Below are 26,456 nucleotides of genomic sequence, written 5' to 3'. Positions count from 1 at the left end.
GTGGAATTACCCAGAAAAATATTCAGGGAGCTTCAGTTGTATGGCTATTCTAGAATCAGTGAGAGGAGCCAGGGTTTCTTCTGAAACTTGAATGGACCACTAAAAGGAGCTCCCACTTGGAACAGAGGGATGCTACCCCTAAAAGGGTGTTGGCAGGAACTGCTAAAGCCCATTAACATCCACGTCTATACTTGTTTCTGGAAAGCTACACTGCATTCCCCACGCTCCCTTGAAGTTAGCGTGATCAAAGGCATGTGAGCCAAAATGATGACCACCGCTTTCAGGTACAACCCATATAAACCTCCCCCGACCAATCCCTGTTCCCTTTCCCTATCTCCTTGCTGAATGGAGAGGACTCTGAGATCGCAGAGGTGGAGGAAGCCACAAAATGGAAGGAACCTGGTTCCTTGGGTGACTGCGTGGAGTAGAACGCCCCTACCTGCTCCACACTGGAAGTATATGTGAGTGAGAAATAACGTCCACGTTGAGTAACTGAGATATGGGGAGCTACTGGTTAGCAATAGACCTGCTTAAGATGGATAGACAAACAGGTACCTCCACTGTTACTCAGCCAGAGAGATCTGAGAACAATGATAGCAATGAATGAATATTTACTGGGAATATCCTCATGCACCTATTTCACTACCTATCAGGAAAGAGTGATTTAGTACAGAAGTCTCCAACCACGATTGCCTGTGGCCACATCTGCTTCCTTAAGGAAGTGGCATGATTTTCCTCTGGACTGTAGGGCTTTTATTCAACCAATTCCTTGGTGAGCCTTTGGTGGTGAGAAGACAGTCCTCAGCATGCAACCTCAAAAGGTATGGCATAAAGAGAAGTAAAATTATGCTAAAAAAAACAAACCAAACTGGAGGTTTGGGGAGGGTGCTCTAGTAGAATAGGTTGGGAGGGAAACAGCACTGAGTGAGATAGGGCTGGGAAGAGAAAGGACAGAGGTTCCTGGAAGCAGGACATCATGGGCCTTTTAGGAGAGAATTCTAATGAACCATTTTTAAGGTATCTGTTGTGTCTGCTACAGCAAAAGCCCCCGTTATTCTCTCCTAAGTGATCACTAGAGCAGGTGTTCACTCAGCCTTGGTCTGTGTGTCACCAGAAAGGGGCACATGTTGGCTTCAGACAGATAAGCAGAGGCCCAAAGTGAGATATGGTGTCAGAAGTAGTAGAGACATGGAGCTGACTTGGGAGTAGATGTGAGACAGACCCCTTCCCTTCAGTATATGAGGGAAAGAGTAACTCTTTGGATGGGTGGGAACCTTGAGGTTCCATGAAGAAGGTAAAATAGGTTATGTAAAGAAGGATCAACTTTTTACCAAGTAGGTAGGATGTCCCTTCTCCCGCAAAACCATTCCAAATAGAAGTGTTTACCAGCACACCATCTGGGCTCGTATGTGGGGAGGGCCACTGAAAGACACCATGGTTAGTGGAATGGACTCCGTGAGGCAAAGGTCACTGTTGGCCAGGGGTCAGGAAGTTCCATCAGGTTGGGAACTAAGGGCATGTGCCCTGCATGCATGTCTTTCTTGGTCAGTGTGGGCTGTCCTTGAGAAAATTAATGGCCTTCTGGATAGGAGGAAGGAATGGGGTTCAGGTTGTCTGCTGGTCTCGTCACGAGGAGGTGGAGGGCATCATCTTGATTGAAATTCAGTCAGGCCTTTTAATTCTTGACCTTCCATGCAAGCTGGGCATGAACTGGGCCAAGGTGTTAATGCAGTTAGGGCAGCAAGCTGGTGCCCGGCCACCTACCTCTTCTCTGACTCACTGGCTGCAATGCCCTCCAGATGACCCCTTAGCACTCTCCCTGAGTGTCCACAGCTCACCTTTGGCACTTTGCCTGCTTGAGAGGAAAATTCCTATGATAATCAGTTGAAGGAGATCATAACTCATAAAGAAAAAGAACCACTGAGTTAAGTATTTTTCCTGCTCCATTGGGACATTGTAGGTGTCCATAACTTCCTGGATGAGCTGTCTACTCAGTGGATGTCCACAGAGCCCAGCACGGAAGCTGGCACTTAAAGTGTGTTCCACAAATCACATCTGTTCCTTCTTCTTCCCACCATTGCTGTCACCATCCCTATCACCATTATAATTGCTATACCCAGCTTTTCCTAGGACCAGGCCTACCGTGAATGTTGTGGTTAATTCTATTCCCCTCCTGCCAGAATGTCAGTATATCTTAGCCCTGAGGAAAACCAGACACCCTCAGAATGGTCCTAATGCCTATGTGAAGCCTAATACAATAACAGATCTCAGACTAGTTGGGAAACAGCCAGCCTACACTTTCACAGTTAAATAAAGATAGCTGGAGGGCCCTGCTTGAACACAGAGCAGCTGTCCATCAAGTATCAATTTTGTTTATTAGAATCTCCTCGTTTGTTGCTCCATAACTTCTTCATCATTTGTTTGAATGAATGTTCTCCCTGGGGGAGGAAGCACAGCCACCTGCCTAGGCCCAGAGCAATGGTGGTTTGAAGATAAAGGAGACTTAGCTTTGCTGGCTGCTTTGGCAAGGCCTTGGGTTGGCCTTAGTAGAGTCTTATGACCCAGGGTCTTATCCTCAGGATTGCATTTTCAGAGAATCCAAGTTACTTGAAATCTCTGAGCCACACTTTCCTGATCTGTAAATGGAGTTAGCAATTCTTATCTGGTAAGACTGTCATAGGGAAAATTGAGATCATATATGTCAAGTGCTTGCCCAGTGCCTGGGACTCCCTGTGCTAGACAGATGTTGAGCTGAAGAAGTCATAATGGTGGTAGTGATAGTTAATCCAGAGTTTATTAAATTCCAACAGGACTCATTTCACCTAACTCATAAGATATTGACCAATGACTAACTGGAGGGTTGAAGATAGGAAATATGTCTGCCAGAAAGCGTAGAATATTCAAGTCCTGCAGCATCTTTACCACTGCAGAGAATCCTGCAAGTCTGTACGAGAGCTTGGTGGGTGTGCAATCCATGCAAAGAGTGTCAACTGATCTTTAAGGGGTGTGATGAAAAGCCACTTTATAGCCCAAAGCTACCATCTCCACTGCAGGGATATATGGATATGGCTTCTGACCAGCCAGTGATAGACAGAGTGGCTAAGGCCCTTTCTTCACTGCTTTGTTCTAGACTTTATGGAGACCCTGTCCTTCCACAAGGGCATCGTTCCTTCAGGCTGCCCAGCTGCTGTCTACCTGTTGAGTGCCATCCTGCTCCAATGACCTATAGCAAGTCCTGAGAACTCTCCAGGCCACCCCACTTGGATTGATTGTTTCCAGGCCTCCCAGATGGTACATTTACAGACTGTGCCTCGAGGTGGGGCATCTTCTGCAGGTTGTTGTTATTACGTTTAATGTTGGCTTTTAGAACATTCATTCTCATAGAGTAAACTAATTTTTGCCCTATGAGCCCAAGTTCGGTGGGCTCTTGACTTTAAGCTCTATATACCGAGTACAGGATCCCATGCAGCGATTCTCATTCTTTTGGTGTGGAGGTTGTTCTTTGTCCCAGGAAGGTGAAAGGAAGTGGGTATTATGGGATTGGATATTATGGGATTGGAACTTTGACCTTCCTCACCTTCTATGCCACACACTCTCCATTTTCAGTACTTTCAGGGTTTTGTCTGCCATCTTTGACTCTAAAATCTCCATCTGTAATCTCAACTTCTAGTGGTGTGCTGGAGGTGGCTTAGATGTACTCACAAAAGTTGATTATTAAATATTTAGGAAACTTGCAAGCTGGTTTTTAAGCCATTGGTAACTTGAAATCAGCCATGGTAGCCGAATTTACATGACAAAAATTGGCAAATGCTACATATTGTGGGGGTTTTTTCCCTTAAGAGAGCAGGTTTACCAGAAGACCACTAGATGACCTTCCTCCTAAACTCTAGGATAGCCAATTACTTAGGGGACATCTCCACATAGATGACCCATAAATACTTCAAATTTAATGACTCCAAATTGAATTCAATTTTCCCCAACTCTCAGCCTCTTGTATTTTGTCTTCATCAATGGCACCAACAGCAACCAAAGGTCAGGGAATTTAGAATACAAAGGGGATGAGTCATAAGTTTAGCAGAGGAGTGAATTCAAGGACCAAAAAAACCCTTCCCTTCCTGTAAGCAGAGGCAAAAAGGATAGCAAGGATGGGTCCTTATGTAAATGAGTATGAGTCCATTTGTAAATGCTCTGATACTTGAGGGCAGAACTTCTCTTTCTATTGGTAAAGTTAGAGATAATTTCATCTCTAAGGGAAAGGGCAAAATAATGCTTCAGTAATCACTCAAATAGGGGCAGGGAGCGTCTGAACAGGGTTAAGGATCAATTCATTCATGCAGTAGATATCTAGCTAAATCTGTAATATAAGTAATTTCTCTTTTTTCCTTTAAGATTCAAGTTGGTATTTTAGCTCAACCTAGTTGTTGTTCTAAGAGAAAATAGAGGTTAAAGAATCTACTTAATGTGGTTTATAGATGTCCCTGAGATAGGACACAGTGCACCCCTGGAGTGGGAGACAGGGGCAGAAATTATGAAAAGCAGAGGATGTGGAAGGTGGAGGAGATTTCAGGGGGTGCCTCTAGACCAAGGGTATGGACACTCTTCCAAAGTTCTGCCTGCTTGCTTGCTTGCTTTCAAGAGATTGCTCATCTTTGTGTCTTCCATTGTCTCACTCTCCATGCTTATATGCAAAACAGACATTGTTCATCAACTACAGTACTTTTCTCACTGAATGTGCAAGTGCCCTAGATTCCTTTTCAGCAGTCACTACTAATCCGTCCAAGGGGGCATATGAGATGAAAACAATTTGTCATCTCTGGTCTAATTCAAAGGAAACACATAATGAAAGGAGAAGGCTGAAGGACTGACATGTAGTATGTTTGGCAGTTGTTTTGAAATGTCAAAATGATCAGTGGACATTGTAAAAAATGGGTCTGGGTGTCCTATACACTACTGAAGCATATTTTTCTATAAAAATTGATGCAATTTCTTTCCTCCTCCAATTAAAAGTAAAAAAATATATAAAAATTCTCAAAGGGAAATTTAACCTGGAGTCTAAGCATCTTAGCCAAAAGTGGCATTTTTCTTGTCGATGTAGGATAGATTGACTCAGTACAATACTGGAATTTAAGAGAATCTGTGACTCATGCTAAATCATGTACTGAGTACAAAGAGGACTAAAGTGGAATCAGAATATAAGATTCCGGACAATGAGATGATCGTTAAGCCCTCTGCCAGATCTAAGTTTGTTGTTGGTGGTGGTGTTTTTTGTTTTTTGCATAATAAGCCAGAGTACATTAGGGTTTCCCAATGAATAGAAATGAGCATCCTAATCCTGGTAGAATGAGGCTGGGGATCCCATGCCCAATGGCATGAAGACTAGGTACAGGACCCTGTTCTTATTCTACCATGATCTCCAGATAATGGGTGATGCTCAGGTGTCTTTACAGTCTTCTGAAATCCTGACTTCCAGCTGTTTGCACAAAGGTATATTTGTGAATAATAAAAGATAAGATTAAGGTTAATGGGACAAAGCATTGATAACTGAAAAACATCAACGTGTGTGTCAGTACAATATTTTAGTTTCATTAATAAACTATGTGTGTATATTTGTATGTGGATATGCCCATGTGTGTTTGTGTGTCTTCCTCATTAGTACAGTGGCCTGTGTTGGGAATAGCTGAAGGCCCTATGCATGAAAAAGTTGTCACTGAACTTACAATGGGCTAGAAGGTCATACTTTATGTTTTCACAGACCGTATCACAAGGAGTAGCAAATAGTAAAGAAGTTCTTGATTCCATGTAGCCTGTTCATAGAACCCCAGATCCAGAGTATCAGCTCATGGAAGAACCCCCTCCCCACCCACCCAACCACTATGCTTTGGTGGAGATTGCCATCAAGACCACCTTCACCCCCACCCCCACCCCAACCCCAGTCTCTGGTAGCATAAACCCAGGACTGGCAGGCCTCTGCCTAACTGCTCTCATAGAACAACCTGAGCACTTCAAAGCAGAATCCACTTATGGCTGGGCCTTAGGCAGTTTCAAGAGTCCCACTGGGACCTTTGAGGCAGCCAATCCAGCCACGGCCTACACCCTTATCAGCTCTGTCTCCTCTTGGCCAACTCAGCTCCTCAGAGTTGGTTCCTCAACATGCTTCTGTATTCCCTGTTCCCCTGCCATCATCATCACCAGTCTTTACACTTCGCCTTTCTCCATCAGAAATATCACACTTCCCTGGCATCCTCAACTTCCTCGTCTTAGTTACAACAGGTTTTTCCAAGGACACTGCTCCCCCTACAGCCCTCTACAATATAGGAGTCATTTTCCCACATCTCACACAACTCACATACTGGAGGTGGGCTCACCATTCCATTAGGTGTGGGGCCCATGCCACATTGTTGCTTCTGTTCTTGTGGAAGGCTTCTGCTTCCATCTCCTGAAACTTTTAAACCTCCCTGCCCCCACCTCTCCTACAGTCTTCCTGGCTGCTCCCCTGATTCTTCAGTCTTTTGTCACCTGGATCTCGTTCTTCCTTTCCACCAGATGCCATCATCCTGAATGACATTACCCACCCAATACCCTGGCCTCAACCTTGGTAGCTTCTACCTCCCTCTACTTAAGCCATTCCCCTGTTTTCTCCCCTGCCCCCACCTGCCTTATTACTCCTTCAACTGCTTCTGAAGTCTAAAACTCTAGAATACCTCACTCTGAACAATCTCTTGTCTTTCCCTTCCCAGAACCCCTTCTAAATATGTGTACCCTTTGACCTCCAAGAGATCCCTAGTAGCTTGATTACTGTATTTTCTCCCACCCACCCTAGCCCTGCATTCTTCTCCTCTAGCCTAGACCACTAGCCTATACACTTTATATTCCCACTAGACTTACACTAATACACATAGACATGATATATGCCCACTTTACAGTCTGTTAGGAAGTCTCAATGCTGCATTGGCCTTCAATTCTACATTCTGCTAAGATTCTGTAGAATTCAAATCTATTCCCTGCTGTCAAAATCCCACATCTGGATCAGTGCTGCCATCTGGCCTTTGCCAAAGCTGTACTGACACAGATGGACACCCCCAAATGGCACCACACCAGCCAAGTGGAATGTCAGGACCACTCAACAGTCTGTTAGTTGTCTTTCTATCTCCCTCCCTGGCCATGCCATACCTTCACCACTCTCTTCAAGTGACCTTTCCATCCCCATTCTCACCTCCTCTCCTACTACCCTCCCCCACCCCCTAGATCTATTTTCCATGTTTTCCTGGATATATGGCTGCTTAGCTAGAGACCACATTTCGCAGCCTCCTTGCAGGTTAGGGTGGCCATGAGACTAATTTCTCTTTAATAGGTGATGAGCAAAAGCAGTGTGTGCAAGTTGTTTTCTTTAAGATCTCACCCTACACTTGCTCATTCATTTTCTTCCCATGGGCTGGGAATAGCCTTGGGAGCCACATGTTAAGGATGGCAGTGTTACCTTGCTTGCCTGGGTCTCTGGGCAATTTCATGATGCAGAGCCTGCCTACTCTTCCTGGACCATCACATGAGAGAAAAATAAAGTGCTGTCTTATTTGAGCCACTCAATTCTTTGTTATAGCAGCTTAGCCTTTACCCTGATAACCTACACACCTACTCATTTATCTGTACCCTTGATTGCCTCCTTCTCACTAGTGTCAGAGGTTGAAATGCATCTCTGATTGCTAAGGTTAATTCCCCTCCTCCCTGATGTGCTTCTCCATTTACCCTATGATTTTGCTCCAGCAAGTCTCTCCTCTCTCGTCTACATCTCTACATGTTCTCTATTTGCTGTGTTCCCTCAACCTGCACATGCTGTCCATCACATTGCTCACACCTTCTGTGACCTTCCTATCCCTTCTATCCACAGCCCTCTCTTTCTCCATTGCTTCTCGACAAAGATTCTTACAAAGACAAAGAAGTTGGTGCTTACTGTGTCCATTTCCGTACTTCTCACTTCCTCCATGACCCTCTGAAATCTGGCTTTCATTGTCACCATTTTGCTGGAACTATTTTTGCTAGAGTTACCTATTGCCTCCATGGTTTTAAACCCAAGAGGGATTTTCCAGTCCAGTTCCTGACTGTCCTCTCAGCCAACTCTTAGGACGATACACCATGAGAATGATCCATCTCTCCAGCTTACATTCTGGCTCCTTCCTTGGCTCGTGTCCACTCCTCAAACATGGGTGTTGTTCTCAAGGATTCTGTTCTTGTCCTTCTTCCTCTACATGTTTGACTTGGAAAAGCCAGTGATCCCTTTGTAATTTTGACCACCAGGATGACCTTCCAAATCATACCTTCACTCTAATCTTTCTCTTGAACTCTGACTTATGTATCCAACTGCTGATTTGACATTGTAGACATACTATGGACACCTTCCACTCAATCCGTCCCAAACTGAGCCTACTTCCCCTTTACAAAACTGCCTCTTCTTCCTCTACTTCTACTTCTTCTCTCCGTTGATTTGTGGCATCTCCACTTTCCCAGTCACCCACCCTGGACTTAAAGGTTATCATGGGTCCTCCCTCACCCTCTGCAACTACTCAAAAATTAATTCTTGCTACTTTGGCTTCATGGATAGTTCAAAAAATCTACCTAGTCCTTTCCACTCTAGCTCAGGCCTTTATTATCTCACACTTAGCAATTGCAGCAGCCTCCTATTGGCCTTCCTGCCTTTACGTTTGCCTGCCTCGACCCCCTTTCCATATTGCTGTCAAAATCGTCTTTCTAAAGTGCAGTTTTACTTTAAGCTCCCACCATGGCATGCAAGGTCCTCTCTGCACTCCTTTGTAAGCCTCCAGCTCATCTATCTCTACCCCACTCTCTCTGCTGTGGAAACCAAATGGCCTGCGCTCCTCTCTGTTTACAGTGCCCATTCTCCTGTATTCATGGGTTTACTATTAGTCCTCATCATTCCCTCCAGCACCAGTTGGCCTAAGTTCCCCTCCTCCCTACTTAGTGCTCCTAAAACCCCCTGTGAGTGCCTCTATTGAGCACTTCCCATAATACTGTAAAATACATATTTTATTTATCTGTAGTGGACATTCATATTTCCTTTTGACCACCTAGGATCTGAACCTTCTTCCTATACTTGGGGCATCCCCCACTCCTTATAAGCCTAATTCCCACTACAGAATCAGAAAATATCAGATACACACTCACTCAATCTTTCTTTCAGTGAAGTGAGGACTCCTGATCTGTCTTCTCCAGTTGTATACCCTTCCCCAGGCTTGAACCAGAAATTTATGGCAGAGAGAGGTGGGGACCCCATGCTGGTGAGGGTGGCTGCAGCAGTGGTAGCTGTTCTAGTGGCCACAACTGGGGTCCTGTGTTGGTGGTACCAGCAGTGTAAGCTGGGGCATGATTTCAAGCTTTGGTCCTATTCTGTGCCCCAGCCTGCAAGTCCCCCAATATCCTTTTAATAAATCTCTTTTCTGCTTGGTCATAACTGAGTTCTGTTACCACCAAGAACCCTGTGTTTTTCCATGTTGAGACTGTGAGCTCCTCAACAGCAACAGTATCTTCATTACCTTTGTATCCACAGTCCCAGCATGCAGTGGACATTCAGTAATTGTTGCATTTGTGCATAGACTGCCAACAATGTCTAGGCCCAACTCAGAGAGACATTATACATTTGAACATTTTCATCCTTTTGCTTCCAATGAGGCAGCAATCAGGGCAGATAATAATTATCTGTCTCTTGCATGTACAGATTCTCCCCTACTCAAAGAAATGTGTACCTCCACTACCTCCATTCTCCCACCCCTACTTCCTCTGCTGGGCTGAAGGCTTTTTCTCTTCATGACCCAAACTCTTTGGAAGCTAATAAGTGATCTCTTGCCTTGGCTGTACCATTTTCCCCTTTCCAATTTTACCTGGGATGGGAAGGTTGAGATGTTATTCCTTGTGAGCCCTGGCTAATGTATCCCATGCAATATTTATGCTTTGCACGTACCTGAACTTCCCAAGCTGTGCCCTATTTATGCATTCATGAGCAAGTGCTCAAGATAATGTCATTTCATCAAATAGAGCTGAACCATGGCTCCACTTTATGAGGGATTACAGGCTGTTTTTTCTTTATTTGTAAATGTGCCAGCCTAAAAAATGCCATGTTTTGTCAGAGACAGCTGATTAAACACCTCTGAGTATCTGTCAGTGCAAACCGTGAGATCATTAATTTATGCTGTAAAAAGAATAGCTGGGGAAGTGTGACTTGGACTGGTGTTTTTCCTTTCCTCGTTTGAAACAAATAACATTTACATCTTTGGAAAGAATGTTGTAAAAAGTCACCCTAATGGCTCAGTGTTTTCCAGAATGACATCACTGGTGTCACTTTGGTGCTCATCTCTTTAAAGCCTCAAAGTGGGTATTTTAGTCTTAAACAGCAGGTGTCCTGATATGGAAAAGCTTTTAAATTTGCTTGGGCTTAGGAAGCTTTTGATCTTTTTCCGGTTTTTCTCTTTTTCCTCCTTTCTGTCTCCCTCATTTTCTCATTCACCTGCCAAAGTCTCACCATTACTATGTGGTTTTGAAATAATTTCTGCATCTTGTTGGTATCTTGGTCTGGATCTGGAGATCAAGGAGTTTCATCTCCTGGTGGAGTTTGCCTGGTGGGTTTGTTCTGAATTCTGGACTTGAAAGAAGTGTGAAATAATGACTTTTCAAACCAATAAAGAAATTAGGAGAGAAAATTTCCCTTCAAAAGGTGTAGAGGTTGCGTTTACTAAGTTGAACTGAGGTTTTTAAAAGTGGAGTGTAAAAATGTTTACACAGTTTTAGTAACAAAAATGCCTCATGAATCCTTTTCTTTCAGTATGGAATTCTGGTTTCTCATACAGTATTTGTAGTGTCAGCCTTTGAAATCTGCTACCATTTCCTAAAATTCTTTCCGATGGACTCCACAGCATATTCTACTCTCCATAAATAAAAACAGGACTCACCAATTTGCACTATCAAACCTATACAATAGTCAACTGTTTAATTTGACCCTCATAATAACTCTATGAGTAAACAGGACCCTATTTTGCAGGTGAGGAAACATTTTCAGACATTTCTGGAAGGGCTGGCCTAAGGTTGCATAGACTCTGTAGATAGTTTGGTTTAATACACAATCACCTTGCTCAGAGCTAAAGACACAAAAATGAATTAAATGCAACTTCTGCCTTTAAAGTTTAATGATTAGAATTTCACCCAAGTCTTTTTTTTTAATAGATATCCATTAAGAGATTAAGGAAGTTAATCTTCTCTTCCTAGATTGCTGACATATTTTTTAAAGATTAATAAGCATTTATTAAGGGGGAAAATGTGAGCAATTCGCCGGGTTTTTTTTTATTATTATTATTATTATTATTATTACAAGTCTTGTCACCCTTTGCTGTCTCAGAGCTAAGGTTAGGGCCAGTCTTAGGCAAAATCATCACGTCTGAGGAATTTGCTTTCACCAAGTAGCCTTCCCTCTTTTTTATTCTCCTTTTCCTTAAACATCTAACATCTTCATGCTTTCCAAGCCACACTCCCTCTCCTTTTATAATTTTAATTAAAATGTTTTTAATTTTTAAATTTCTCTTTATTAAAGACAGAGAGAGTACACGTGAGCAGGAGAGGGGCAGAGAGAGAGAGGGAGAGAGAGAGAATCTCAAGCAGACTCCACACTGTCAGCATGAGCCCAACAGGGGGCTCGATCTCACCAGCCATGAGATTATGACCTGGGCTGAAATCAAGAGTCGGAGATTTAACAGACTAGCCACCCAGCTGCCCCCCACAAGTCTCTCTCTTAATCAGAACCCACCCTTATCCCCTTAGCCAGGCACATCTATGCGGGATACAACCTACAGAGTGATACAGAGCGGCCTGTACAGCAAGAAATGTGTTTTGCTTTGCCAAGGGTGTAGATGGGGATGGCCATATGGAGAAAGCACAGAGGCTGCTGTCCGTGGTCCTGAAGAATCCCTGCTCACAACAATATTCTGTATTCTATCTCTGAGTCCCCAGTGATTCTTGAATGCTTCCACTGCTCACAGGCTGGCTTCCTTTCCTTTCCTTTCCTTTTCCTTTTCCTTTTCCTTTTCCTTTTCCTTTTCCTTTTCCTTTTCCTTTTCCTTTCCTTTCCTTTCCTTTTCCTTTCCTTTCCTTTCCTTTTTCCTTTCCTTTCCTTTCCTTTTTCCTTTTCTTTCTTTCTTTCTTTCTTTCTTTCTTTCTTTCTTTCTTTCTTTCTTTCTTTCTTTCTTTCCTTCCTTCCTTCCTTCCTTCCTTCCTTCCTTCCTTCCTTCCTTCCTTCCTTCCTTCCTTCCTATCTTTCTATCTCAATGAGGAGTTTGTCTTTTTTACCCTGTCACAACACAAATAAGACCTATGAGTCCTGTGTCACAATTTATGAAGGAGAGTGTCTTTAGACAGTCTGGGTTTAAATCCCCCTCCCCCTTTGCTAGTGGGATCTTGGTGGGGGCTAACTGGCCTCTCCAGACTTCAGTTTTTCCATGTTTAAATTCTTTTAATGTTCATTTATTTTTGAGAGAGAGAGAGTGCAAGCGAGGAAGGGGCAGAGAGAGAGGGAGACACAGGATCTGAAGCAGGATCCAGGCTCTGAGCTGTCACACAGAGCCTGATGCAGGACTCGAACTCATGAACCATGAGATCATGACTTGAGCCAACTGGACGTCTAACTGGCTAAGCCACTCAGGCACCCCTTCCATCTTTAAAGTGAGGATAAGAGTAATAGTTTGTAGGATTGCTTTGAGGATTAATTGAGATAATATATATAAAGTGCTTTGACAGTGTGTTGTCTATAGGAAAATTCAATAAGGGCTTTTTAGAAGTGATAAAAGTAATAGTTCTGAATGTAATAATTAATGTAATTTTAGGAGTCCTATAAGATTTTTAACAGGACATTTTTTTGTCACCAGGAAGTTGTGGAAATATATGATCTTTCTCTAACAGGAAAATAGAAACCATACTAGTTATTTTAACAGAGAATATTATGAATTTACTAAACAGAATGTGAAAGAAGGATAAAGCTAAAAGAGAATAGTGAGGTAACTTAGAGAGGATAGTAATGGCAGGAAGAACGTACTAACCCTTAGGACTGGTGCAACAAAGGGGAGAGATTGGAGTCTTCAAAATTTTGAAGGCTGGAAGAGGGGCGCCTCTCTGCCCTGTGGTGCTATTGGTTAATAATAAGAAATTAAATGACTGGCAATGGCTTGGTAAGCTATCAGTCCAGTTGACCAAGAAAGAAGCGTCTCATATGTGGCTCAATATACTATGAAATGTATCTCACAGTACCCTATTTTACATAAGAAAACCTAAAAATTATCCAAAACGTGAAAAAAGGCAAAGAATGTTGCATGTCCTTTAATTTCACATTGGAGTGTTATCTAGCAGCTACTCTCAAGGGTTACCTAATTCTCTAGGAAAATGTATCTTTGTTTCATTTACTATGTATTGTTAATTAGAGCCTACCTAGACTGCAAAGTTCTATCTTAGCTTGAGAAAGATTGGCAAGCTACAAATTTTTTGTTCAGTAGAGATGCAAATTATTTCTGTATTTCTCACTCTAGTAGAAAAAATAGTCCTAAAGATTACAGATATGTTTCCCTGTAGAATATTCAACACTTTTACATCTAACTTAGCAGTTTTATTTCTGCATTCCTTTCCTGACGGACTAAATGTGTGTTTCTAAATATCTTGAGTAAATATCTGTTTTGAATGCTCTTTGAGCTAACTTCATCATCCTGCAGGTCCCCTCCTTAATGAGAGTATTAGAGTTCTCCACAGAAACAGGATATCTATAAAGAGAGAATATAATTTGTTATAAGGAACTGGCTCATATGACTATGGAGACTGAGAAGTCCCACAGTCTGTCATCTGCAAGCTGGATCCCAAGAAAGCCGATAGCACAGTTTGTAGGCCTGAGAATCAGGAGTGCTGAGGGCAGAAGATCCATGTGTCAGCTCAGACTGCCAGGCAGATAAAGAGCAAATCTCTTCCTCTACCTTTTTTGTTTAATTCAAACCCTCAATAGATTGAAGGAGGCCCACCCACATTGGGGAGGGCCATCTGCTTTACTCAGTCTACTAATTCCAAGGGTAATCTTTCCCAGAAACATTCTCACAGACACACCCAGAAGGAATGTTTAACCAGATATCTGGTGTCCTGTCATCCAGCTGAGTTGATGCATAAAATTAACTATCACAACGAGTTAAATAAATCTTTTACATATGTTCACTGTAAACTTGTTCGAGAATCATGCTTTCAAAAATTAAATTTTGACAGGAACCGAAATGAGAGAAGATAGCGTAATTTGGCCAGACTCCCACAGTTAGAAAATAGTGGAGTCAGGACACCCACTCAAGTCTGGCTGATCCCCAAATCCACCTTATGATCTCTTGGTGCCTTTACTCCAAACAAGAGCTGTTTAATAGAGAGATTGTACAAGGAATTGCTGTCAAGCTCCTGCCTGAAGCTTGACAAAATTGGGAGTCAGCTGGACTGATAAGCCAGTCTACAACCCTCAGGGCAGATCTGTTGACTGCAATAGGTCAGAAAAGGTCACATGTTGATGCAAAGCAGGGAAGACAGTGAAAATGGTAATGGGAGTCTGAGAAGGATGGCAGCCGTGTTGACACGGGCATGAATTTTAAGACCAACACCAGGCTGCAGCTGTGGGAGGCCTGGACTGACAGCCAGCAACCAGCGCTAAGTCGAGGCAGACAGTCCACTTTCTTCCGCTCCCACTCAGGGGCTCCCAGGCCGCTTACATAGGCAGGAATGCAGGGCAGCTCAACCACACTCTCTTTGATAAATTCTTAAGGAACGGGGTGCCTGGGTGGCGCAGTCGGTTAAGCGTCCGACTTCAGCCAGGTCACGATCTCGCGGTCCGTGAGTTCGAGCCCCGCGTCGGGCTCTGGGCTGATGGCTCGGAGCCTGGAGCCTGTTTCCGATTCTGTGTCTCCCTCTCTCTCTGCCCCTCCCCTGTTCATGCTCTGTCTCTCTCTGTCCCCAAAATAAATAAAAACATTGAAAAAAAAATTAAAAAAAAATTCTTAAGGAACTTCATGTAGAGTCGAGAGAATACTATTTGGAAATTAAAACAAAACAAAACAAAACCAGCAGCAGCCATGCAGGAGTCTAAAACAAACTTACACATTTTATTAAAAAATTTAGTACTCAGAATTTAGCCTTAAGTCAACTTCAGAAATACATGAAGGTCTCCCAGGTGCAAGGCACTGTGGGGAGCAGGAAGAAAAGAAAAAGAAAAGATGCTTTTGAAAGGTTTCTAAGACTAGAAACCACCATCTCTAAGAGGTCAATCTTTACTCTCAGTTGTCAGGAAACAATTTTATTGATCTCCTTCTGTGCATCAGGTTCTGTTCCAGGTCTGGAAATACATCAGGGGACAAGAGCTGTGAAGTCCTTGCTCTCATGGAGCTCATGAACTAGTGAGGGTGGTATAATATATTTATATATGATATTATCAATATACAATATATTGTATCAATATATAATACATGAAATATGTATTATAATATATAATACATGTAACATATACATAATATATATTATTTATAACATGTTAACTGTGGTTAATATGTAATTGTATATTAATATAAGATATAATCTCCAGAGTGATTAGTGCTATGGAGAAAACAGAGCATGAAAGGTGATAGAGTTGTGGCAGGTTTGAAGAGCTATTTTAGAGCTAGTAAAGGCCTGTCTGAAGTATTTAATTAGGTGAAGGAGCAAACTATTTTAAAATGTTAAGGGAAGGATGTACCTGGCAGAGGGAACAGTAATTTCAAAGGCCTTGATGAGGGAGTAAATTTGGTGGTTGAAGAGGAGCTCTTGCTAGATTGTGTTCACCTAGGGGGTCAGCAGTAGGAGACGAAGTCAGCGAGGTAAGCAGGGGCCAGATCATGCCCAGCCTTGATCACACATGCAAGAGTTTATTCCAGCTATGTCATCCTGGAACATTTGTTTTTCTTGTTAGTGAACAAGGATGTCCTGGTCCATCATTTATTAAGCAAATTCTGCACAGCAACTCTGTATGTGTGTCCTGCCTTGGCAAATGTGGAAGATCTACAAACATGAAAAAGGCCTGATACTTGCTTTCATGGGACTCATCATCCAGGAGGCTCCCTCAGTGGCCAAGGGAAGCAAAAGGTCAGTAGAGAACCAGAGACCCTGAGCCTCTGCTAATGGAACCACCATTCACTTGCTACTGTCAGAAACTTCATTTCAAGTCAGCCACCAAGTTCTACCAATTGTACATTTTAAGGAGCTCCCCATACATTCCAGCCTGTTCCTCTCCATTAGCAATGCCTTGGTTAAACGGTATTACCCTTTCAGGCCTAGGCCATTATGATGGCCTTCCAACTGCTCTCTCTGCCTCTGGGCTCACCCCACCTCCAATCCAGCTTCCATACTGGGGTCTGACTAATCTTTCTAAACTACAAATCCATCATGTCTCCCCTACTTGGAAAAAAACAGTTAGTGACTTTACATCACTCAAAGTTTGCTAAAGCCCAAGTTCCTACAGGTTTCCCAATGCTTGGCTTCAGACTTTCTTTCTGAATTCATATTCTGTCTCATCTCCCCAGATGTTTATTCTGAAACCATACTGGACTCTCATCATTTCCTAAAAATAGTGCATTTTTATATTTTAACATATTACATTGTATAGTCTCCATGTATTTACTTCTGACTCTCCCACTACATAGCAAAACTTTAAATAGGAACAAACATCCTATTTATTTTCTATTACCCAGTGTACAGTAGATGTTTTTTGTTTAGTAAATAAGTTTGGTGTTTCCCAAACTGCTTTAAAGGATGTTAATAGAGGGGCGCCTGGGTAGGTCAGTCGGTTGAGTGTCCGACTTCGGCTCAGGTCATGATCTCGCGGCCCATGAGTTTGAGCCCCGCGTCAGGCTCTGTGCTGACAGCTCAGAGCCTGGAGCCTGCTTCGGATTCTGTGTCTCCCTCTCTCTCTGGCCCTCCCCCGTTCATGCTCTGTCTCTCTCTGTCTCAAAAATAAAAATAAACATTAAAAAAAATTTAAAGGATGTTAATAGACGTGTTAATAAAAAAATTTCCATGTAGGGGTGCCTGGATGGCTCAGTCGGTTAAGCATCTGACTTTGGCTCAGGTCATGATCTCAAGTCAATGAGTTTGAGCCCCACGACGGGCTCTGTGCTGGCAGCTCAGAGCCTGGAGCCTGCTTCAGGTTCTGTGTATCCCTCTCTTTCTGCCCCTCCTCCACTCATGCTCTGTCTCTGTCTCAAAAATAAATGAACATTAAAAAAAATTTTTTTTTAATTTCCATGCAAATAAGTTTAGCAAACAATGGCTTAAACATAGTTAAATCAGGGCTGATATATATATATATATATATATATATATATATATATATAGCATGATCCCATTTGTATTTGTTCAAAAATAGATATTTATTTGTAGAAAATTTTCTGACAAAGTAGGTGGGAAACTGTTAACAGTGTCATCTCTGGGGAGTGAAAACGGGGAATTAAGGGGTAAGGGGAAGAGAATTTTCATTTTACGATATGATTCTTTAAAAAATCAGCATATGCAATACTTTTAAGTAATTGATAAAAACAATGAAATACATGGCCATATGTAGAAAATCACACTAGCAATCTTATGCCTCCAGGAAGAGCTGTCTCTGGGCCGTTCCCCAAAGAACTCTGGGAAGAGACTCCATTCAAGGCCCGAGAGGATGAGGCCTGTGTAGAAAGAGAAAGAAAGATAGCAGAGTCAGTATACAGGATAATGGAGATTTGGAACATGGCTTGAACTCTTGGATCCAGTCATACCTGAAGCCAGTCTCACCTAGCAGTTTACTTTCAAAAGTCAACAGCTTTCTACATTGTAAAGAAGCCTAAAGGGTTCCAATGGGATATAGCCCTGCCCTGGGAAATAGGTGACATAGCATCTCCTAGTAATTGGCTGGATCCTCATTTCTTCTCTACAAGCCTTACTTATCACAACCGAAAAATGTGTTGACAAACTGTCTTCTAACTCAGCTTTGTGATCTGTGTCCTGTTTGACTCCTAGGTCTACTAGGATCTCCCAGGTCTCCTAGCATCTACTCTGCCTGACTAGATGCTGCCTCTCCTTCAATAGGTGGGAGTGTGCCCAGGCTCTTCTGTTTTAGTTGTTTCTGACCCCAGGAGTCAGAGGCAGCTGATGTGGCTGAGTCTATTCAAGGATAGATAGGAATTAAGATCGATGCTAGGGCGGACTCTGAGCCCAATGTCAAAATACCGGTCATTTTAGGAAGGCTGTCTCTCTCCTCCTCCCTATTGTTTCAAGGGACATTTTGAACAAAAGCAAACTAATGAGTGCATGTACTTAGAAAGTGAACCTGAGGGGTTAGAAGACCCCTTGGTCTGGGGATCACTTATGTTGGGGCCTTAGAATTTAACACTATTCCCCAAATCATGGAAACTGTGTTTGGTTCAAGGCCTCCTGCAGTGCCTGGAACCTAGAGGACTAAGAGAAGCCTGTGGTTGGATTGGACAGGTGACTGGAGCAGGTGGGGAAGATGGGAGTCAACAGAAATGACCACAATGAGCAACAGAAAATAGTGCCTGTGGATGAGCAGAACCCAGCATCAGGAAAAAAAAAAAAAAAAAAAAAAAAAAAAAAGGAGCTACCACCCTAGTTTAGCTATTCTGCTCAGGTTCTGTGCTAGATGCTTTACATCTATTTTCTTATTTAATCCACAGAAGAGGTATTGTGTCCACATTATATAGATGAAAGAACTGAGGCTCAGAAGGGTAGAATATCTTGTCCAAAGTCACGCAGCTTGCAAGAGACAAAGCCATGATCCAAACCAGGCTGGTGTGACTCAAGTGTCTCTTGTGTGGCCCCAGCCACAGGCATAGGATGTGGTCCTTGGAAAGCCTAAGGCTGTAGGGGGTGGAGAGAGACAGATATGACTTAAGTCTGGAAGGATTGGGTGAACATGGGACAAGAGCAAGCTTGGAGAAACACAAGGAAAGCACGATGGCCAGAGCTGGGGCCTTGGGCTCAGTTAGCCCATTGGTGAGGCTGACCACAGCCAGCTTCCAGCCTCTCTTGATGGAGCAAAGACTGCTCTGGACACTCACTGGCAAACACACCACTAGGTCCTTAGCCTCCTGAGGCTCACAATCTAGTGGAATTAAAACATATCACACAAAAAATCACTCAGGAAAACACTTACAAACTGCAGTAAGAACTATGACTGTGTGAGAGGGACCCCTGATGTGTCAGTCAGTAAGGGCAGGAGTCAGGGTCAGAGAAGTTTTGCTCACCTGTGTTAATTTCCTATTGTGCTGTAACAAATCAACACAAACTTAGTGGCTCAAAACAACACAAATTTATTCTCTTCTAGTTCTGGAACTCAGGGATCCAAAATGGGCCTCACTGGGCTAAAATCAAAATGTCAGCATGGCTGTGTTCCTTCTGGAGGCCCTAAGGGAGAATCTGTGCTGTGCCTTTTCCAACTTCTAGAGGCCACCTGTATTCCTTGGCTCATGGCCTCCTACAATCTTCAAAGCTAGCAATTACATTGCTCCCATGATCTCTTCCATGATCTCTTCTTCCCTGACTCTGACTCTCCTAGCTGCATTTTGCATCTCCTAGCTAGGACCTTTGTGATTACTTGGGGTCCCTAGATAATCCAAGATAATCTCCCCATTGAAAGATCTTTAACTCAATCATATCTGCAAAGTCCTTTTAGGGAAGGTGCCATAATCATAGGGTCAGGAGATTAGGACATGGACATCTGGTGGGGGGGTGGCATTATTCTGCCCACCACACTGAAGGAGTGACCTCTGAACCATAAATGGAAAAAGAGGGAATTAACTGAGTGAAGTGAGTGAAGGAGGGTGAGAAAGCATTTCCCAAGAGGAAACAGCATGAGCAAAGTTTGTGGACAGGGAGGGTGGGCAGGGAGAGGGGGGAGGGTAATGAGCTGAAGATTTTTTTTTTAAAAGCTAGTGTGGCTGGAGTACAGAGTGGGGGAGGGGAAGGCAAGACATTAGGCAGGAAAGAAGGAAGGAGCAGGGCTTCCACAGCCTTGGAAAGGATTTCGTCCTTCCTAGGTCAAGAGTGGGGTATAATCGGATGTGTCATTTGAAGATGCTGCATGAGCTTCCCTTGGAAAATGGCTTGGAAGGGGCCAAGGGTAGACACAGGGAGCCCTTTAGATAAATGGGGGGCTGGAGCCCACTTTGGCCATCACTTAAAGCCTCCTGGCCCTTGCAGGTGGTATATATGAACCATATATACCTTGCTCATAAGCTTTGATATTAATTATAACATGGAAAATTGCAAGCATATATACAAGCAGAGAGAGTTTACTAAAGGCCCACATATCCATCTCCTGGCTATACTAACTAGTCAGTTGATGGCAAATCTTATAGCATCTATATTCTCCTATCCCAGGATTATTTTGAAGAAAATCCCAAGTAGCCTATCATTTCACCCAGATTTATTTTAGCTTGTATCTGTATCTGTATAAGGAATCCTTATCAATAATAATAATAATTGCTTGGGAGCTACTAAGTCCCTGTACTGGCTCAGCACATACCTGTAGAAGGAAGAAATGAGTAATTATGCATTTTGACAACCTTGTAGGAAGAATATTCCTTTCTCATGTTTGCCCAGGATTCCAGAGCACCTTGTATGTCAAAATCCACATCCTCTTGGGACAGAGGATTTCTCCTCCTGGGTATGCCAAGCTTCGTCCAGTTGTCCCAGAACCTTCTCTTGCCAACCCTTGAGCATCCTTGCTGTGGGTTGCAGGGGCCCCAGGGGGTATGCATCCTGTTTTTCAGATGAGACAATAAAGACCCTGCTCTGGCTCAGCTCACAAGATGGCTGAAGCTTCAGGCTGGTGTTTCAGCACCAGGGGAAAAAGCCTTTTCAAAATGACAAAAGAAGCTCACACAACCCACACACTGACATGCTCATTTCCAGGACACCTGTAGTTAGGCTTCCTCCTCTCCAAATTACTCTCTATTGCTGGGTGGGAGGTGGAGAGGCCTCTAATTACACCTTTCTTGCAGTCTGTTGGTTCTGTGACTGTTTCAAGGAGGAGTGGAACAATGTTGACATCTTCTCTCAAATGAGGCCCCTCCCCCAAAGTCTCCTCTCCACTCCTCGGTCCATGAAAGTCTTGATTGTCTGGTGATGTTTTCTTTTGGTTATCAATTGCTATGTAGCAAAATATCCAAATGGCTTAAATAAAAATGATTTAATCATTTTGTGATGTTCATGACATATGGGGGAAATTAGGTGAGTCTCAGCTGGGCAGTTCTGCTCCATGTGGTATTGAGCTGGTGCATGGTTCGGCCTGGAAGGTCCAAGAAGGTCTTCACTCACATGTCTGAGGTCTGGTGGGCACAACTGGATCCCTGTCTTTCCATGTAGTCTTAGGGCCTCTCCTATAGCCTCTCCAGCAGAAATCAGGCCTCTTACATTACAGTTCAGGGCTTCAAAAGTACTTGCTCCCAGAGAAAGTTGGAGATGTCATCCATTCAGGCCTGGAAACTGCTACAGCAGACTTATTTTGCTTATTCTTTCACAAAGTGGGAAGGACATGGACCCACCTCTCAATGGAAGGAATGTAAAAGAATGTGTGGCAATCTTTAATTCTTTTCTTAGTCTGTTTGAGCTTCTATTATTGGGATACCATAGACTGGGTGCCTTATAAACAACAGAAATTTATTTCTTGCAGGTCTAGAACCTGGGAAGTCCAAGATCAAGGAGACAGCAGATTTTGGTGTCTGTCGAGAGCTTGCTTCATAGTTCATAGGTGGCCATCTTTTTGCTGCATCCTCCAATGGGGGGAAGAGGCAAGGGCATTCTCTTTAATAAGGGTGCTAATATCATTCATTGGGGCTTCACTCTCATGACCTGGGCCGCCTCACAAAGTCTCCACCTCCAAATACCATCACCTAGGAAGTTAGGTTTCCATGAATGAATTTTGGGGAGACACAAACATTCAATTGGTAACAATCTTCCATAGGTAAAGGAGAGGAGAGCATAGATTCTTTGTGACCCCAAGAAAATGCAGTGGCCCACTTGCAGGAGCTGTCCCAGGACAGGTTCGAATGGAAACACAGTTTTCAGCATTCTGAGACCAAACTGCAGTCCTGTTACAGGGAAGCTCTGTAGGTGCTTACCAGTCTACGTGTCTTCTGCTTGAAAGGTAAGAATGTCAGTTTCCATAGGCAAAGGGAGAGTAGCTGCTGTGTTAAAGTAATAAATTATGGATGCTCCTGAAACTAAAAGGAATGACTTTGCTGGCTTCTGCATAGGGCAAATCTAGTGAATCAAGCTGATTTGAATCATTACCCTGGGATAACTCTGTCCTTGTAGAATTGACTGGGATGTCACTTCTCTTTCCTCTCCCTGAGCTCTGTGGCTAAAGACCCCAGTGTTGAGGGTAGGAGACTTTGTGAGCAGGGGCTCTGGGTTGGATTTTTGGTCTTCTAGCATGGGCTTCAATGTAACATCTCTCCATTAGTAAAATGGGAATAGAAACATTCCTTGAAGGTTTGAGAGAATTGAAAACTGAACATAAAGGACTTGATTTAGTTTCTGGAACACATGATAGATGCTTAAATATAATTTACTTCTCTTATTTCTCTCCCTTCACTTTGTGTCTTTTTCCTTTTTCCTTTTTTCTCTTCCCTTTGTCTTCTCATTTCTCCTTTTCTCTTACCTTTCCTGTTACCTTTTCTCTTTCCCTTTTATTCTCTCTCATTCTGCTCCCCTCTACAAACTCTGATCAAGGAAAACTGGTATTTGCTTCTCCCTAAATATTCCTTCCATTTTCTCATCTCCACACATGTCCTCATCTCATCCCCTCTCCTAGCGTGACTTCTCCCTCTTCCCACTGATCTAAAACTTCAGGGTCCTTCCTACTTTCCATACTCTTTCCTCTGTGAAATATTTCCTGCCCATCTCAATTTGAAATCATCTCTTCCTCCTGTGAATTCCCATAGTTCTGGTCTATTTGCTATTTGGTGGCAGGAAAAGAGCTTATGGCCCAGGAGTCAGGAAACATGGATCATATTCCTGGCTCTACCACTAAATAGCTATGTAACCTCAGACAAATCATTTACTCTCCATAAGTTTTATACTTCCCATCTATAAAATAAGGCAGTGAAACTATATAATTCTTTAACTGGAGGACTTTCTGCTACAGATTATAAAAATGCTACTCCGATATCTTAAACCACAACGGAGTTTATTGCATTATATAACTGAAAAGTCCAAGGTTACAGTCAAGGTCAGCTGGATCCAGAAGCTCAGATGATCATCAATAATAACTGGAAATAAAAATAACTACCTTCTTTCCTGATAATGTCAGGAAACTCTCCATGCTGACTCTCATTAGGCTGCACTGAGGCATGAGCTCATCCCTGAATCAGTCACAGTGGACAGAAAAATAAATATTCTCATTGGTCTAGATTTTATCACATGCCCACCCTTGGAGCTGAGGATATGGCCAGCCCCACCAAAATGCATTGGCTGAAAGTAGAGGGATAGTTCTCTAGAAAAGTCTGGGTACTGCTGTCAGAGGAAGGGGCAATGGATTCTGAGAATGCAAAAATACTAGTTATCTACTACAGTCCACCCCTTAGCTGATAATCTTCCATACACCAATCTTCCTATAAATCCAGCTTCGGAGTGCCCTGCCACACACAAGGCAGCTATTCCATGTGCAACACTAAACACACTCATCTTATTCTCCAAGGAGACATGGCCCAGGTTTTGTCTAGTTACTGTGTCCATGCAATTCCAGGCTTTCTTGGTGATGCATGTTCCTCTCCGTCAGACTGAGTGTGGCTCTTCAATTTCTACAGCCTTTGAATAAGTGACATTTTCCCCATCCACCCAGTAGACACTAGTGAAGAAAAAGCAAGGTAACCTCTATTAAAGCATTCATTTGAAAAAGGAAAACAGGAAACAGTGGTTATTAGCCCATGGCATATCCTGCTGGAGGAAGGTAGGAAAGTTCCCTGCAGGGGCAGTGGAATGAGTGCCTTGACTAGCCAATCCAGCTGCCCCGGGTTTTGTTCTCCTTGGTGCCTTCCATAAACATAGGAGACATGGACTTTGAAGTGACTTGCCCTTCGGGAATGCAGTGCTTTAGTGGCTGGTTTCCTGTTAGCCTAAGTTCAAGTGCATCAGCAATGCAGTCATCTGCAAGGAATAGAATGCCTGGCTAACAGTGGCTTAAACAAGCATGAGTTTGTTTTTCTCATGTAACAGTATATCCAGAGGGGGCAAGCAGTCACCAGCATTAATTATATCAAGGGCCAATGAACTGTGATTTTATTGGCCTTTTCTAATACATGGAATGCTGCAGCTCACATATACATTCAAGGGAAGAAGAAGGTGAAAGGACTGCTACAGTGTATCTGTCCCCTTTTACCACAAAATGTAAAAGCTTTCCCCAAGCTCTCCTCAAACTTTTGTTTAGATCTCATTGACCAGAATTGCATCTTACGGTCACTGCTAGCTGGAAGGGAGGTTGTGGAAGCTAGTATTTTGTCCTCTGTTCCCCAAATAGAACTGAGATTTATTAGCAAGGAAGGCCTGAAAACTACTATAGGGATTGAGAGTGAAGGTATGGGGGGTGGTAAGTTTGGTTTTCCAAAGTAAAGTTAGGGATCAATTACTACAAAAAGAGGGGGAAGCATGCCAAATAGGAAAAGACAATAGACTGCCACCACAATCCCAAATAGACTGTTTCTGACTCTACAAACCTTTGGTCCAAAAGGCATAAATTAAACAAAAAGAAAAGTTTCTGGGCTTAAATAAAAGAATACTAATATTGAAGAGGAGATTTGGAAAGTGAAAGTCAGTGGCAATTATTTTTAAAATAACACCTTTCTGAGATAACAATGACAACTTTTGACCTTATCAGAAATTTCAGGAAGGATGAAGGAGACTTTAAGCATCCTGACATGTGCCTTGTCATCTGTAGCATAGGTGATATTTCTCTTGGGGATGTCAAGGAACTAAGGCTGCCATTCCCCCTCCTTTCCCCCTTCCTCCTTCCCATAGTAATGGAATATGCTAGGAATCAGTTTCTGATTTACATAACCACTGAGGCTAAATGGCCAGGAGCCTCTGCTGCCCCCCTTTCCCCTGGCCCCACCCTGCAGTTAATATCCAGAGCTAAGAAGGCTTAAGAGAGATTTTTAGATGTGTTTCATTATTCCCAGACTGGATTAGTTGGCTCACCCAATGTGAGCCTAAAGGCCCACTTAGAGCCCCCTCCCCCCAGCCAGGGGCTCCTGAGTGATCATCTTAGGGGGTGTTTCTGGCAGGGTGGGTCTTGTGAAATGGGCAGCAGCACAAAGTGGGTTGCAGTTCTGGGGCAGGGGAGCATTTGATAGAGTGGAAAGGAGATGCTTCAGTTCTGGGCATGCCCCAAGGGAATGAAGCTAATACAATAGACCTGTTCATTGGAAACCAAGTTAATTTTTTGAAGCAAAGGCTAAAATAGGCTTTCATCTTTTCCTTTATCACTTCCTCACCCCACACCTAACCTAAAATAATAATAGAAGTGATTAGGAGGAGGTCTGCTATGCAAAACAAAATAAACCTGCTTCACGACAATGACCAATTCTGTACTATAGCACATGGGCCAGTTCTTTGACTGTTGGCTCAACTGAAAAAAGAATGCATCAAGCAAAAGAGCCTCTCTCAGGCAGTCTCCAGAGCCCATGGCCCTTTAAATTTATCACCCCACAGGGAGGGAGTAGAAATCCTTTTTAGGATTCATACTCAGGATTTTAATCTGTTTTCTATTTTTAACCTTTAGAAGAGAAGACGAAACCCTGCAAACTAAAAGAAGCCATTATCTTTGCTAAAGTAATTTCAGCTCTGAGAGAGCGAGAGTCCAATTTAGCTTTCTAGGTTGGGGTTGTTGTTGTTGATGTTGTTGTCGTTGTTGTCTTTCATTCCTTGCAAATTAGAACAGGTGCTAGCAGATCTGTGAAGCTGAGAGAGTGGGTCCTGTGGGTGCCAGGAAAGAGGGCTGCATATGTCAGTCGGGCTCCCCAAATCACACATCACTGCTGCCCACAACTACGCCAGCCTGGACTACTGCATATCCTCCCAGTCACTCTTTCATCCATTCTCTACAATTCTGCTCATGCTCTTTTTCTACACTGGGTTCTCATCCCACCATTCCTCTGCTTAAAAACCACACTGAACTCTATATTGTCTTCAGAAGGGAGTACAAACTCCAAAGCAAGATGCACAAGGCCTCCCAGCCATCTCCTTTCTCCAGCCTGTCTTTCCGTATCATCTTGTTCTTTGCAACCAGTGGCCTTTGCCTAGTACAGCACCTCCTGTGTATTGTTTCATTTGTCCGGCAAATGCTAATCAGCCATACCAGTCACCATCTCCTGCAT

General features: G+C 43.1%; 1 long non-coding RNA gene across 5 annotated transcripts in view; it reads left to right on the top strand.

Moving 5' to 3' along the window:
* The window catches only part of LOC123386177, a 71,725-nt gene that overhangs the window by 22,139 nt on the left and 23,130 nt on the right, over nucleotides 1-26,456 (top strand). For all 5 annotated transcript variants that reach the window (XR_006599911.1, XR_006599910.1, XR_006599907.1 and 2 more), the window contains exon 2: nucleotides 16,001-16,173. This is a non-coding gene — a long non-coding RNA (uncharacterized LOC123386177). The remainder of the gene's footprint in view (nucleotides 1-16,000; nucleotides 16,174-26,456) is intronic.

The sequence above is a fragment of the Felis catus genome, chromosome B3 (assembly GCF_018350175.1).
Source record: "Felis catus isolate Fca126 chromosome B3, F.catus_Fca126_mat1.0, whole genome shotgun sequence".
In the NCBI taxonomy this organism is placed as follows: domain Eukaryota; kingdom Metazoa; phylum Chordata; class Mammalia; order Carnivora; family Felidae; genus Felis; species Felis catus.
The sequence above is the reverse complement of the archived record's forward strand: the minus strand, read 5'-3'. Positions and strand labels throughout refer to the sequence as shown.